This window comes from Martes martes, assembly GCF_963455335.1.
Source record: "Martes martes genome assembly, chromosome: 11".
NCBI lineage: Eukaryota > Metazoa > Chordata > Mammalia > Carnivora > Mustelidae > Martes > Martes martes.
In genome coordinates this window covers 26,842,663-26,859,759 of record NC_137899.1, presented here as the reverse complement: position 1 = coordinate 26,859,759, position 17,097 = coordinate 26,842,663, and positions in this window count along the sequence as shown.

Sequence of the window (17,097 nt, the reverse complement as noted above, 5' to 3'; positions counted from 1 at the left end):
GGTGGTCAACTGCAAATAAAGGAGAGAAGCTTCAGAAGACCGCAATCCTGCCAACACCTCAATCCTAAACTTCCAGCCTCCTGAGCGGTCAGAAAAGAAATATGTGCTGTTTAAGTCACCCAGTCTGTGGTATTTTATTATGATAGCCCTCAAAGACTAATACACCTATCCTTTCTAATCCTGCATTGCTAAACATTAGTACAGGATCATGTAGAAAAGTGAGTCTGAAGGCAGACAACTTGGGTTTAAATGTAGTTGTACCTTCTTCTTGCTTCAATGGCCTTACATGTGAAATGAGATGACTAGTAAGTAGCAGCTACCTCATCAAGTCCTGAGAAGATTCAAAAAGAATGGAATTCCATGGAATTCCATAATACATGAACAGAACAGATTCAGAGGAATACGAAGGTTTTGACAGGAAATTATGGAACAGGAAAATATTGTAGGACTATCAGCTTCTTTACTAGAATATTAGATTATTAAATAAGAATTACATTTTCATATTTTGGTCTCAGTGGCTAGAACGGTGTGCCAGGTCCATTTTTAGAATGAAAAATCTATCTAGAACAAAGAGTGAAATAAAATAGAAAAGAAAGAATGAAGGAAGAAAGGAAGGAAAGAAAGAAAGCATAAATAGTAATTGTTGGGAATAGGTGTAGAGATAGGAAATTGCATAACATGCTCATGCAGGGTATACTGAAATGAGAAAAATAGGAAAATGAAAGTGACACTGTGTCCAGAATGTGTAGAACTTTGACAAACAATGGCAGATGGGTGCCTATGTGGCTCAGTTGGCTAAGAGTCTGACTCCTGATTTCAGCTCAGGTCATGTTCTCAGCATTGTGAGATCGAGCCCTGCACCATGCTCATTGGGGAGTCTGCTTGAGGCTCTCTCCTTCTCCTTTTGCCCCTCCCCCTGCTCTCTTTCTCTGTCTCTCTCTAAAGTAAACAAATATATCTTAAAAAAAGAAAAACAATGGTAGACAACTAGAGATTTCAGAATTTTATAATTTTTGTACATATTATAATAAACTATTTTGATGATTATTTTTGCCATTTGATGGATATTGTATTAATATCAAAAGAGACCTTTGACTGCCAATCATTCCTAAAGCAAAACATTATTGAAACATTCCCGATATAGACATGCTTATTTATCTAGTATATACATATCATACTATAATAATATTTCATATGTTTTAAAATCCACACATAAGTAAAAATGAGAATAACAAGATAAAAGCAACATAACAAGTAGTTCTGGTAACTTTCTCTTATGCCTCACTAGCTTGTGATCTTCCCTCAAGATGTGTGCATTTCACTTTGGAAATCTTCAAACAGAAGTATTGTCTTTCACACCTTTTTTTCCAAACTGGTTTTCTAAACACAGCCAGGATAGGTTTCATGCCTTTAAGCGGCTAGAACTTTGTCTATACCATTTTCCTTTTACAATTTAAATTTGTCTAGCTGAAGCCCATCTATAAAACAGAACCTGCCCAATGAACCTTGCAGTAAGTGACTTCTCTGTCTTCTGAACAACAGAAAATGGTGCTGCATCCAAATATTTGGTACTTAGCATAAACTGTCTTAAATGATATTGTATTAAATGAGTTACATTGTTTTTGTACATGAATATGCTGTATGCTTATTAGATTGCAACCTTTTTTAGGGCAGGGATTTTTTTAATGCATTAAAAAAACCCATGGAATAGGTAACTCAGTGCTTTATTTAATGAAGATTTACTGACTGATTGTGGTGGGCAGTGACAGCATCTGTAACTCTCCTAATTCCTTCATCGATGTTACAGTTGGGGTTCTTTGTTGAAACAGAAACTTAATCAAATGAAGGAAAAGCCAAAGGAAAGATACAAAGAACAACTCTAATGTAAGCACAGGCTTCTCCAGGAAGATCAATCTCATGATTCATTTTTATCACTTTCTGCTTAGTTCCACCCACTGAAGAGCTATGTTTTTAGGACAGAGAGTGTGATGTGCCTATTTTGGGCCACTTGGGCATTCCCTTGGTTTTTAGTCTGATTGATATGCCATTCCCACAAAGAAAGCTTAAATAGGGAAACTTTACCCAAAAAAGTGGGGGTGGATGCTGAAGAAGTGTCATATACCATATTTCACAAACAGTGATGGTCCACCTAAAGATGACAAGTCTGAGTTAAAGAAAAATGTCAATGGCTTGTGTAGATACCTCAACACGCAGAGGGACTTTGGAAAACAGTAGTGTAACTGTGAGCTAATGTTATTAGAAAATTAATCTCATTAAATATTTTTATGAGATGCTATGCTGGTTTCTTAATAAGACAGAGTAGATTTATTCTTTTACAATGGGCAGACCTGCTAAATCACCTAGGCAAGTTATTTAACATTTTTGAATATAGTTTTATAATTTTTAAGAATGGAGACAATAGAATGTTATGAAGATTAAATAAATTAATGCATATCCAGTGCTTAACATAATGTTGGGTTGTAGTAATTTTTCAACTAATGTTAGCAATGACCATTGTCATTATAGAGGAAACATATTCATATGATCAATGCATCACATATTTCATGTTTATATTTAAATACCATTATAATTGGGTTATTTGCATTTGAACCAAAGACACATCTAAACTCACCAGTGATCCCATTTAAACGGTAGGTCTTTTGAACATGAAATTACTTTTCTTAGACCCACAACTTAATAAAGAATTACAAGTTTAAAAAATATTGTTCTTTCTCTAACATGCTTTCTTTTTTTCTTTTAGAGCAGGGAATTATAGATAATATTCATTTCAGACAGCTTATTTCAATGATGTTAAAGAATCTAACAGTTATCAGTTAGGGGTTTGAGAAAGGACAGAAAATGGATATAGGCAGATATAACTATTCTTTCAATGACTCAAATGGAAAAAATCACAAATTTTCTGAATGTCAAAGAGGGAGATCTTATAAATTGAAATATTTATAATATTTGCACTGTTTGTAAATATTTGAAGGAGTGAGGGGAATGGAAAGCGACATACTTGTCTTTGAGACATACATATAAAGTTAAGTTTCTAAAGATCTGAGCTTACAGAGCCTTAATATAAATAATAGGAGGTATCACACTTCAGCTTGATTAAAGTAAATGCTGAAAGAAGTTTTTATTTTTTAAATTCTTTTAATTTTTTTTGAAAGAAGTGTGTAAATTGGCCAGTCTTTCCTTTTCTTTTAGGTCGTCCCTGAATGGCCAGAAATTTCATTTATTTCCTCTTTTATTACCAAACAATCAAATTTGAAAGTCTGTTCAATTTTGATGTAACTTTGGGGCCCTTATAGTTCTCCAGTGAATTATGGAAATAGGAAGGAAAATAAGAAAACAGGAAATAAATATGAATGTATATTTTTTCTCTGTTTCGTATACATAATCTACCTACTTCAATAATTTCATGTGTGTCATTACGTGTTGAAGAGGCTTTCCTGGCCTCTTCAGATATGATGTGAATGACAAAATTGGAGAGATATTGGAGAAACTAATATATACTGGAGCTTACAAAATCTTTACAGAAGTTTTTTCTTTCTCTCTCTCTCTCTCTCTCTTTTTGATTAAGATATTGTCCGAATCTCATGGCACAGTGGATGTCAGGGGGTCTATCAAATCTTTTAAACCATTTTGTCATGTCTTTTTCTAAGTTAAATAGAGACCCCAATTCAATAATTCTCAAACTCAAGCGTACATAAAGCCTTCATGGTAGGTCCATTTAAAATCCAGACTCCTGTGGTCCATCTCTAGGAGATTCTGATGTAGTAAATCTTCAGAGGGACTTAGGAATTTGCACCATTGTAAAACAGCCCAGATGATTGTGTTATTGGTGCTCAAGAAGTCACACTTGAAGAAACATTGCCATAGAAGTTCTAGCTTCTTCTCATATCACTGTCACTTATTATTATTACAGTCACTATTACTATTATTACTTATCTACTAATCGCTGCTCTTCCAATCAATGCTCTATAATTTTCCAAATGAGAGAACAGTAATAAAGAAGAGCCAAAACATTTTATATATTACAGTGAATTAATTTTTATACTTATATTTGAATATAAATATGTGATTTTAGCTGTAGGTCCCAAACCTTCATTCCATTAGTTGTTAGTAGGTGTGCTACCAGAAAAGAATTCCATGGTCAAACAGCTGACAGGGTATGTGATAATATTTTTTTCTTTTATTAGAGAGTTACAGACAATGTGCCAGCACACAGAATTATGTAGCTTTGTTTTAGAAAAGCTTTCCAAGATTCTGACTCTGGAATCTTCTTAGTAAGGGACAACTGTTAATATCATGCAGAGATTCTTCACAGAGGACTAAGTCCTATCTTGCTTTCTTGCTAAACCTGATATCTTTTCAGCAATTCAGGCTACTGCTTTGGTCTAAAATTCTTCTCACTGGCACGCTTGAAGCTTACATGGAGAAAGATCAGTCAGAAACGGCAGTGTCGACAGCAGCTGTGGACAAGGTGTCTTCCAAACTAAATCCGATTACAGGAACTAAAGGATTTTCATATGGCTGAAGATTGTGACAGGTACAGGTAGTGTAAGGGGCCCTCTGAACCCCTCCTTTTGAAAGACTTGGAAATAAAATCAGGTAGCCTTTGTGAGAAAAAAAAAAAAGAGAATTCAGCGCTTAGTAGATGGAATTAAAAATACGTAAAGTCACATTTAGTGACTACTAGGGTAGACCGGACTGTGGTCAAATAAGCTTTATAAACATCTTTGAAGAAAGGTTCATTATTCATCATAGGGATCTGGAAAACAATGAACAGAAAAAATAATTGTCAATGTACACAGCCTTAGCTGGAAGAATATTTTGTCAGACACAAAATGTCTAGCAAGGTTGTGTCTTTTGGGAGAAAGAATGTGTTAGGTTGAAAGAAACTGATGAGAATCATCTAAATTCCTAGTGCTGATTCCTTGGGTAAGAGGTAAATTTCTGTTTTAGTTTTTAATGTAATTCTGAAATAAACCATATCTTGATCATGGCAACGTGTGCATTTTGGACAGAATAAATTCATAATTCTTATTGTAAATGAATAAATTGGTATTCTGTATTACATTCCAGTCTCTCAATTTATCGTAAGTTAACATCCCTGAGTTGGATCACATCTGAGAAACAATTGATTTTCTGGGTAAAGAAGTTTCAATAAAATCCAGACAGTAACGAAATCACCCTTTAAACATTACCCTGAGAGATTTCTGGTAGACCATTACAAAACATAGCCCCCGCAAACCCCCATCTTTCTATTTGCTTCTCTTCAAAATGCAACATATTCAATATAAAGATTTGTAACAGAACATCAGCCTTGTTTCTAATGAGGGTATTTTCATTGTTTTAAGAAGTAAATTTAGTTTTTGCCATTTGCGGTCAGCACCATGTTTAGTGGACTCTGTAAAAGGGATTATTCACTTGAGAATTGGTGTCTTCCTTTATTGCTTTTTCTCAGAAGTCTGGCAAAATCAAGGAATAAAAGGAAGTTACACTGAGCAAATACCTTCTACACTCTGCATAAATCTTGCAAAGATAATTCCCAGTGTCCCTTGTCTAGAATCACTAGGTTAAACCCGGCTCGTTTACGCAGTTCCAACAGAGATCTGTGGGGACTTAAACGGCATAGCTCAGTGTTCACTTTAAATGTTCTCCCTGCACCTCATTTCCACCCAGTGGAAAAATATGTAGTTATTACAGACAATTGCAACGTGCATTAAAGTGTACAGAATTTTTAATACTTCCAACGGTGAGTTCTTTTGTAGGAACTTCCTAAGTGACATTAAAAGGCTTTTTCTGCCTCTCTTCTCCCTCTAATCCAACATCTGAGATTATATAAAACTTAGAAGGTTCTGAGTACATGTTATAAAAATATTAACCGTTCATATTTTATAGGAATTTGTGAAATCTCCTCACATAGCTACAGAACAGTCACAAAACTGTCTTTATCTTCTCACACATTTCAACTGAGACTACTTCATAGTGCTTTACATATACTTTGTCTCTCTTTTGTCAATACTTTTTATTTTTTCTGGTTAATATTATTTTTTTTTTAAGATTTTATTTTGAAGTAGTCTCTACACCCAACATGGGGCTCAAAACCGCAACCCCAAGATCGAGTCTCTTGCTCCACTGACTAAGCCAGCCAGGACTCCCTGCTTATTATTTTTTTAATGAGACATATATGCTAACTACATTTCCTGATGTACACATCTGAAAATTGGGCAATGAGATGGTGCTGTCCTTATTTCCCTTAGCCAATTTAGTGGTAAAAATCACCAGAGTATTAATCAGTACTAGTAGCACTGAGATTTGTCTACAGAGCGATTCAACCATTTTCCCACAGATTTGCTCTAATACTATAATCAGAAAAGCTTTATAGCTATTCCAAAAGGCAGGAGTCTTGACCTCCTCCTACTCCCCACCTGTTCTCTTTGAGGACAACTTACGTCTCATTTCATGTCAAAATGCAAATGTGTTGTTTTCTTACACCATCTGATAAGCAACTAAATTTATGTGGAATGAAAATTAATGTTTGAGTCAACACCTATTTACATAAGTCGTCAAAAACATATTAAGACAAAAATTTATAATCAGGTAAACTGCTTGTACGAATTATTTATTTTGCCATAATAAGATAAAACACCTCGGACACTTTGCCAATTGATAATTTTCCAAACTATTTTTTCTTAGTGTCTCATTTAACATGGCTTCATTATCACTATATGAAATTAGTATCCTTTTAAGAAATGAGGGGATAGGGAACCTGGGTGGCTCAGTGGGTTAAAGCCTCTGCTTTCGGCTCAGGTCGTGATCCCAGGGTCCTGGGATCGAGTCCCGCATCGGGCTCTCTGCTCGGCAGGGAGCCTGCTTCCTCCTCTCCCTCTGTCTGCCTCTCTGCCTACTTGTGATCTCTGTCTGTCAAATAAATAAATAAAAATCTTTAAAAAAAAAAAAAAAGAAATGAGGGGATATTTAAAAATCAATGGTTAGACCACACAAATGATTCATGGTTCACTTTGAAATGACTCAAGGGACTACTTCTTCAGTTAGTTTTCATATGTGCTTTGATATGTAATTATTTAGTACTTACATTAGGCCAAGTCCTGGGTATGGAGATATGCACTAGGGATATATTAATGGATCATGGTCAAATGGGTTTTAAAAACTACTGGAGGAGTCAGATAATCACACGATGATTTACACTGTCATTAATTATAAGGTCCCTGGGAAGAAGAGTCTGTTATTTTGCAAAAACCGACAAAGAAGGGTATGGTTAGAAATTGGTGCATGAGGAATAAATGACCTATAACACTTGAAGTTCAGGGAGAGTTCGAGGCATGTGGAATCTTTATACCATGTTAATAATTCTAGAGCAAATCCAAGCTATTATAGGCTTTTAAGCATGGGAAAAATGCAATCCTGCCAGATTTACCTATTTCCTCCACATATTGTTATGAGACATTTTCAAACATCAGAAAAGTAGAAATTATTGTGCGGTAAACTCCGAAGTATCCACTACCTTGATTCTTTAATTTTAAATATCTCATCTGTCCAATCATTTAGCCATCTATTGAACTACCTTATGTTTTGAGGCTTTTTGAAAATTGAGATATAAAATAAAATAAGATGTAAAAGGGACCCACCCTTATCTTCTGAGGCATTTTAAAAGGTGGAGCATAATTTACAACAGAAAATTTTACTCTTTTTGGTATACATTTCTTCTTTGTTTCTTTCTTTCTTTTTTTTTTTTTTTTTTTTTTTTGAGAAAGCACATGAGCACATGAGTGGGGGCAGAGGAAGAGGCTAAGGAGAAGGAGAGAGCAAGAATCCCAGTGAACTCCATACTGAGCGTAGAGCCCTGCAGGGGGCTCCATCCCACAATCCTGAGACTATGACCTGAGCCAAAATTAAGTCAGGTGCCCCACTGACTGATCAAACCAGGTGCCCCTTTAATATACATTTCTATGAGCTTTGACAAAGCATGGTGTCACATAGCCACCACAGTCAAGATACACAACAGTTTAGTCCTATTTTTTAATACACTTCAAAGTTTTTTCACACATCAGCACATATCACCCCAAGCACCTCAACATGCATATTGTTAATCAGAGTTCAAGATTTATTTAATATAATTTATATTTTTAAGATAAAATGTTATACTGTGAAATGCACAAGTGATAACCTTTCTATGAGCATTGAGAAATGCATAAACCAGTCTTTGCAACCATGAACCCCTATCAAATGATCTTAAAAGTTCTTATCAGGAGAAAAAAAATTGTAACAACATAGCTGGTGGATATTAACTACACTCACTATGGTGATCATTTTGCAGTATATAGAAATATCAAATCATACACTATATACCTGAAACTAATATAATGTTATATGTGAAATGCACCTCAATAAAAAACGATGTAGGACATTTCCATTACCGAGAAAATTGCTACATGCTCCTTTGCAATCAACTCCTATTCTCATTATTGCCTTCTCAGTGGCAGCTAGTGTTCTGATTTTTTCTTTAACCATAGATTAGTCTTGCCTATTCTAGAATTTGAGATAAACAGAATCAAAGAATATCTTCCATGTAAGGCTTCTTTCAGTCAGCATAACATTTTCGAGATTCAAACATATTGAGCCTATCAGCAGGGTTTTTGTTTGTTAGTTTTAATTTCTGAGTAGTATTTTGTTGTATAAATATATGACACTTTATCCATCCTCCTCTAGGTGGCTGCTTTAGTTGTTTCCAGTTTTAGCTATTATAAATAAAGCTACCATGGACATTCTTATACAAGGCTTTTAGTAAAATATATGTATTTTTCATTACTCTTTAGTGAATATCTAGGATAGGAATTTCTTGGTTATGATGCAAGTATATGCTTAATTTTATTATTGTTATTTTTCAATCTAAAGCTTATTCCAAAAGGATTGTATCATCATCTTAATAGTTTCTACAGAGAATCTGTCCATAGGATGGAGAATGGCTTGGAAATAGGTAAAAGTTGATAAGAGAAGACAAATTCATTGTTGGGACATAATAGGGGTTAGCAGAAAGAGATAAGAATGAATATATTTAAGATATATTTAGGAGATAGAATCAACAAGACTTGGTAGTGGACAGGATTTCGGGGGAGGGAGATGGATTAGTCAGGTTTCAGACATGAACAAATGGTTGATGGTGGTATAATTGACCAAGATGGAGAGTTTTAATGGGGCACCAGGTTTAGCGGAAAAGTCCTGAGCTCCATTTTAAACATGTGCATTTTGATATGGCCATTTTCTCTCTCAGAATAGTGATTAGCTGATTTGTGACAATTTATATACTGTCAGGACCAGAAAAAATATGAAGTGCAGCCCATTTTGTTAAACACCAAATGGACTTGTATTTTCCAAATTTACCCTGCCCTTGAACTAAAATATTAAATAGTAATATCCTCATGATTTAGCAAAAAAAAAAAAAAAAAAAACAAACCTCACAGATTTCTACTGTTTCATAATGGTTAAGTTATACTATTAAAAATATAACCTATTAAATTCCATTCATTTCAATACCTTGGAGTGTATGACTTGTTTAAAAAAAATCATAGCACTTTCACTGGACAAGGAGATGATTTATTACATAAGAACTAATTAGGATAAATGAGGGATATGATATGGTACAATATTTTCACAGATGGCTGAAATCACTTTGGGAAAAGCTTGGATTCAAGTTCATCTATATAAGCTGCTGAGAATAATTTACATGGAATTCAAAATAAATAAGTTTACCAACAGTTTAAGGCATTAAACTTAAAAAATTAAAACACTAATCATAATTCTTGGTGAAGTTACTGCCAAACTAAACCCCTTTAATCAATAGAGCAAAAAAAAAAAAATTAGTCTTTAAAGAGACTTTTAACAGTCTTTGTAATTTGTGCTTTGTTCAAAAATAATATCACTGACTAATGTTAATGAGGATCCTAATAGAACTAATGTTAGGTACAATTGTAGCCAGAACACGTTCTTCCAATTTAGCAATCCCTGAAATAAGATAATAATATTTTAAATTATGTAAGTACTATATAACGAAAATGATAAACAGACACATTACATATAAAAAGGAATCTCTACTAGCCATTGAATCATTAAACATTTTTATTCCTCAGTTTTATAAATGTTGGGAAAAACAATCCAAAATCTGTATTAGGGGTTCCTAATCTCTTATTATACACCTAACATAGTTATGTAAAGTAATATGAGTTGTCATTAAAATGTAATTAAAGATTCACATTTCATGCCAAGCTGTCAACAAACCTCATTTTGCTTAATTATCTACAGATTTTCAAGACCACCTGTTTTCAGGAGGGCTTTTCATTTCGAGGAGGTCAATAAAAGGAAAAGAAAATGAAGATTTTGCCAACCTCTTTGTCTACCATCCATTTATTCCTGACTGAAGAATGACTCTACCTTCCTTTAATGCTTGGTATTTCACTCTGATGTAATGGTCCCAGGCTTTTCACAGACACTGGCAACGTCTGGCTAAAAGCTAGAAAGAAAACTACTTATGTTACGTTATGTTGTTTTATTTTATTTTACAAGGACAGAATTCAACTTTATTAATAAATATATTTATATTTAATCACAAAATGTATATTCTTTTGAAAAATTAACACAAATATATGTCGTCACGGAGTGATGACCCCTTAGTTTCCTAGTTGGTGTCCACTGGCAGTAATCACTGTTAAAGTTGAAAATGAGAAGCTTAAAGTATTTTTTTCTGTCTATCCTTCTCTCTTGGTCATATTTTTATGGAAAAAGAACTATTTAAACAAATATGACTTAAATCCTGCAAAACCTGGTATTTGGTAACAGTAAATTTTCTTTGTTTTGTTTTGTTTTGCCTGTCAAGTGCTCCTGTGTGTCTCTCTTAAAGATACTTAACGTTTTTGTTCACTAGTGACTCATTTCTTACTTGTTATTGCAAAGTCAAGGAACATATGAACTTTGATTAGAAAGATGATATTAGTTTCCTATGATCTACATCAATAGATGGAAAATAGTGTTTAAAAATAAAGAATACTAAATGAATTATTATTTATAAGAATTGTCAATGAGAGGAGATCCTTGACTTATGTTAAAAAAATCTGCAGTGGCTGCCTAGTCAGTTTTGTTTGTTTTTGTTTTCTAATACACTTAGAGATTCAGTGGCATTTAGAAAGTAAATATTTTACCAACTTGTTAAATCACACATTATAGTTCTCCTTCACTTTCTTTTTTTTTTTTGGTAATCTTTTTTTAAAGATTTTATTTATTTATTTGAGAGAGAGAGTAAGGGAGAGAAAAAGAACATGAGCAGGGAGGGAGCAAAGGGTGAGGAAGAAGCAGACTCCCCGCTGAGCAGAGAGTGATGAGGGGGGATGGAGTGAAGGGGGGCAAGATACTTAATCTCACTCTGATTTAAAATCCTCATCTATAAAATAAAGATAAGATCAGCCCCAATAAATGTGACATTGTTAGGAAGATTAAGCGCATGTAAAGTGGTTGTTCCAGGTCAGAGATGAAGCTCCAGTGACCACACAGATCCTGGCTGGAGGTCATAGCACTTGCATTCATCACAGGCCTGCAGGGTGGGTAGGAAAGGAGCACCTCCTCAGACTTGTGATTTGGAAATATTTTTCTTGGGCCACTTACCAATTAGAATAGCACATTCAGGCAGGGAAAATGGAGCTCAGCTTGAGACCAAAGGAGAGCTGGAGATAAAGTCTGAAAATCGAGTTGAAAATGTGTGTCCTCCTGGTTATGAGAATCCACCCGGTAGCAAATAGATGATTTGGACTGGTATGACAAGGGAGTGTATGGGTCAATTGGGCTCACAATACGAAGGTTATTTTAAAATTATCTGCTTTATATCAAACACGCTACTGAGCAGAATATGCTAAAGTACCAGGAGTTATCCTGCAGTGGAAGGGATAGACACATAAACATAATTATAATACAATTTTGCAAATGCAAACACATTTGCAAAAAAATCTTCAGAGGGTGCCGTTAGAATTTATAACATTGGTCATGCATTCAATTTACATACACTTCCCTCTATATCATCTTATTAATGAGAAAAACGATGCCTTGAAATTTAAAAAAAAAAAAAACAGTTAAAACATCTGACTACATACATGTGGTGTTTAATTTTTGGTGGCCAGACATTTCCATGTTGAGATAAAGACAGCCTGACATTCCCCTCAGCTTGACAAAACTTTCCCCACTTTCCTTCCTCACTCTAGGCCCTCCCCTTCTCTTTTCTTAGAGTGCTTACTTTAGAAAATTTAAAATTGTGAATTATTTTTCTGCCCCTTTGAGATACAGATCTTTTTAAAAGTCTCTTACCAGTTATAAAAGCCAGGAATGTCTTTCTCAAAGACCTGGGAGCCATCCTTTTGAAATAAAATCAAGGAAGATAACGCCCCTGTGTTCCAGGCTAGGTAGGACCCTACCAAAGAAGGAGAAAATTTACTTTCCCTTCGGGTAAAACTACTTAGGAAATACAGATGGCATATGGTTCCCTCACCTCTAAAAACTCTGCCCCCTTTGTCTCAGAGGAGATGAGTGTCCACACTTGGTCTATGCTCTCTCTTCCATCACTGGCAATAGTAATTAACACAATCAACTTCTGTTTGCTCATCTTGTTCAATGAAATTTTTCCTTTAACAGTGGTCAATACATTTTGTCAATATTTCTTTCAGAATATTTTATATTTTACCATATTTAAGTTGCCTATCTTTTGGATACTGCCCAAATGCTCCTTCTTCCTCTTCCTCTTTTTTTTTTTTTTTTTTTTCCTTTTACGTAGGCTCCATGCCCAGTATGGAGCCCAATGTGGGACTCAAACTCACAACTCCAAGATCAAGAACTGCGCTGGGATCAAGACCAGCTGAGCCACCCAAGCGTCCCTCTTCTTTTTTGCCGGGGTTGGGGGTGTGAAGAAAGAATTCTTCTCTTGTGAAAAATCCATCCTTCCTCGTGTGCTCTGATTTCTATCCCCTCCCGTTTTAAAGGACTTTGTTCCTCAGTCATTCATCCACTTTCCTGCAACATAGATGCCACTATATATACTAGAATTTTGCAAATAGCCTATAAACGTGCTTTAGTATCTTCTGCTTCTAAAAAAAAAAATCCTCTCTTGACTCCCACTATTGCTTTCTTGTTTTACCATTCACAGAACAAATTTCTCAAGAGTTGTCTACACAGCAAATCCATTTTTTGACCTCCCATTCATTCCTCAACCCACTTATAACTGATTTCTGCCATCTAAAACTGCTATTGTCCAGATCATCAGTGATTTCCCTGATATAAAATCCAGTGGAAACTTGTCAACAGCCTTTGACACAGCTTGGCAAATTTTCCATCTGGAGATGGAAGGTTCTTCTCTAATTTAAATTCTACCTTAGCACATTCATTAGCATATCTTCAAATACTATTTCATATGTGCAGTCCAACACTCTCTTTTGGACTCAATACCCATCTGAACGTCTTATTAGCCAAACAGTTGTATTTAGATGTGTTACAAATGTCTTAAATATAAGATATCCAGGATCAAACTTTTTATTTCCACCTTCAATCCTTTCTTCAAATATTTTTCCCTCACATCTGTTCTTTTCCAAAAAATGACAATACCATTTCCATAGTTTCCCAAGCTGGGAGCTTGGGATTCATTCTCAATTTTCCCCATACCATCTTCATGCTCAACCCAATCCACAATGCCTGTTAATTAATGCTTTCGAAGTATATTTCAAATCTGTCCACTTTTGTCCAGTCTACTAACAAATTCTAGTATAAGCCATCATTTCTGAGCCATTTTTCACAATTGCCAACTTCTAATCAGCTCAATTAATTTTCATATAGTAATAACACTGACATTTTAAAAACAAACCTGATCATTTTATTTCTCTGCTTTAAATTTTTCAATGGCTCTCCCTTATATTTAGAATAGACTATACAATCCCATAGAGGCCCACAAAGCATGTCCTGCTTTGCACCTCCAACATACTAAAAGCTAATTTCCCAATTTCATTTCTCATTTTTTTTAAATTTCCCCATCATCACCATGTGTCAGCTATACTGTTCTCTGTTGTTTCAGTTCCTATGCTCACCCCCCAGGGCCTTTCCACATCTGCTTATTCAAATCACTCCTCCTCACACTCCTCTTCACTTTACCATTAGAAGTTATACATCTCTCTATTTGGTTGTCCCAATCAGTTTTATCTAAAGTAGTTCTCCCTATACTTACTATCATAGAAAAATTGTTCATTTTCTTTATATCATGTATCATGATCCATGATTATTCTCTTTTTTTGCGTGCTGCCTGTCTTCCTCACTAACCTGAATTGTCATGAGGCTTGGGACTATGTCTGCCTTGTAAAATACTGTATTGCTACTGCATTGCCCAAAACATTGACGATGCTCAAAACATTTCTTGGCTGAACGAATACTTGTGTCAGAAAACCGTTTCTGGCTCTGAGTCGGTGAATTGTGCATATATGTTTGTGACCTAAATGGACTCACATTAAGAAGATACAAACAGTAGTTCAGAATGTTCTTAGTCCTTCTTTGACAATTTAAAATCACTCTAAGACAAGGAATGCCTTTATTTAAAGTAACTTCTGCTTTTAGTGCTTTTTAAAAATTGTACCTAACCAAGTTCTGTGAAGAGTACATTTTATAAAATTACTCTGACTGAACGCAAGTAGGCAAGGGATGGGCTGCCTTTGGCTGCTCTTTGACAGTCATACTTTTTCCTATCTGCTTGAGATCACAGGGGAGGCCCTTCCACAGCCACCGCCTTTCAGAGCTGCTCTGTGGCACTACTGAGATTGGAAACAATAAAGAGACCAGAATCAGAGCCTCCCCAGAAAGGAACAGGAAACTTGAAATCTTCTCAGTCAGCACAACTCTTGGAAATTGTTCCCCTGGAGAAAGTGGATGCTCAGGAACACAATTAGTCATTAGAAGAGCCCTGCTGTGAAACACATTTGAGTGTATTTACATGCACTTAAATGTTCCAACAAACATAAGCCCACTAAAGAGCTGAGTTGTGTCTGAAATCAATTTTATTAAGTAGTCAACATTGTGATATTCTATGAGCTATCAGCTTCATGAAAATTATTATTATTATTACTGTTATTGTTATTATTATTATTTAAAATGAGTTGTTCTTTTATCTCATATGTGGCTGAAGTGGATTGGTTCTCTATGATTGCTCACAGAAATGAATAGGTTCTGAGCAACAATAATTAATGCATTAGATTAAGAAAAACCATGTATAATTATTCTGACTTGAAATTTTATTCCCATTTTTGATTGTATGGCTTGGTGAACATATGGGGCTGAAGGTGAGAAGTTGTGTGCAGCTGTTTTGTGTGTGTGTGTGTGTGTGTGTGTGTGTGCAGCCGGTTTTATGTTTGCTTCTCAAAATCAGTATTACTCTCAGATTAGATTTTCAATACTCAAATGGTTTGAAATGAATCCTATAAACTCAGAAGAAATAAGTGTCTTATTTTGTGTAAAGTTTTCCTTAAACTCCAGATCTGAGTTAGGTATTAGTTTCTCTGTGTTTCATAATGATTTGGACATGTATGCTTTATTGTTGTGTTTAGTCCTTCATTTATTTCATAAGACCCAAAGCAGAAAAATAACTTTTACTTGTAGGTTTTTACTGCATAAAACAGATGCTAAATGAAATTTTAAAATTTAATGGTGGCTGAATAATATTTCCACAAAGAAGATTTTACTTTTTAAAAATTCATTGTATGCAATAATACATACATTTCTAACTGCAGTGCATTAATATGTAAGTTTAAGAAACTGAAATTGGAAAGTCTCTAATCATGTTAAGGGATAATTTATACAAAAATCAACAAATGTTGATTCAGAAAATTTTAGAGGCATAAGCAATAAAATATAAAATAATGACTATACACATAAAGACACACGTTATATTTATATACTGGTAATCAGATTTGTAATTTTTTTTTTAAGAGAAAGAGAGAACACAGGTGGTGGTGGTGGGGAGGTGGAAGGAGAGAGAGAGAGAATTCCAGGCAGGCTCCAAGCCCAGCACAGAGCCCGATGTGGGGCTCAATCTCAGGACTCTGAGATCATGACCTGAGCCAAAAATCAAGAGTTAGATGATTAACCGACTAAGTCACCCAGGTGCCCCGTAATTTTTTAATAAAATTCCCAATATAGTGAAAGAGCTATTACTACACCGTGTTGATAGAAATACATATTTTTTCAACCATTTTTAAAAGTAATTGAAAATTATGTAATAAAAATTCATCAGTGATAAGCACAAAGATTATTGTTCCAAGATATTCATAGTATTTGTTATAGTAAATCCTACTGTATGTGGGGAAAAACTTAAATAGCCAAAATGAGAATTCAGATGTTCTAAAGTAGATTTTACACCATTATTAGTATTATGTCTTCAAATAATATTAAAGGCAAAAAATACTTATAAGTTAAAGTTAACTTTAATGTGAACCATATACAATTTGTGTGTGTGTGTGTGTGTGTGTGTGTGAGTGTATTGGTACAATTTCTAAAAAACAATTATATAAAAATAAAAATTTCTCGTTCAAAATTGCAGAATAGTTTTTTTTTTCATTTTTTTCATTTGTCATTGCTCCACTATAGCAATTTTTAAATGAAAGTAATACAATAAAATAAAATTTAAATTCAAAAGACAAAGAGAACAAGAGAAGGAATGACACATGAAAAATACTGGGAGATGGAGAGGATTTGGAGAAAACTGAGCTTTGGGGAATATGACAAATTGCTCAGAGGGACCTTTCTGTAATGGAACAGTTAGGTCTTTGATATGATATAGACTTTTTCAATGGATTGCTGAATTTCATCAAGTCAAACTATCCTCCCTTCTTGGGAAAACAAACAAATACAAACAGCAAAACACAAAAACAAGAACAAAACAAAAAATCAGTGATCTAGGGCTGAGATGGGAGCAATGAGTAGATTAGAAAAGCAAGAGTTCCATGAGGTTGGGAGCTGCTATCAACACTGAATGAGATGCTGGGCCTTAGACAATGGTGA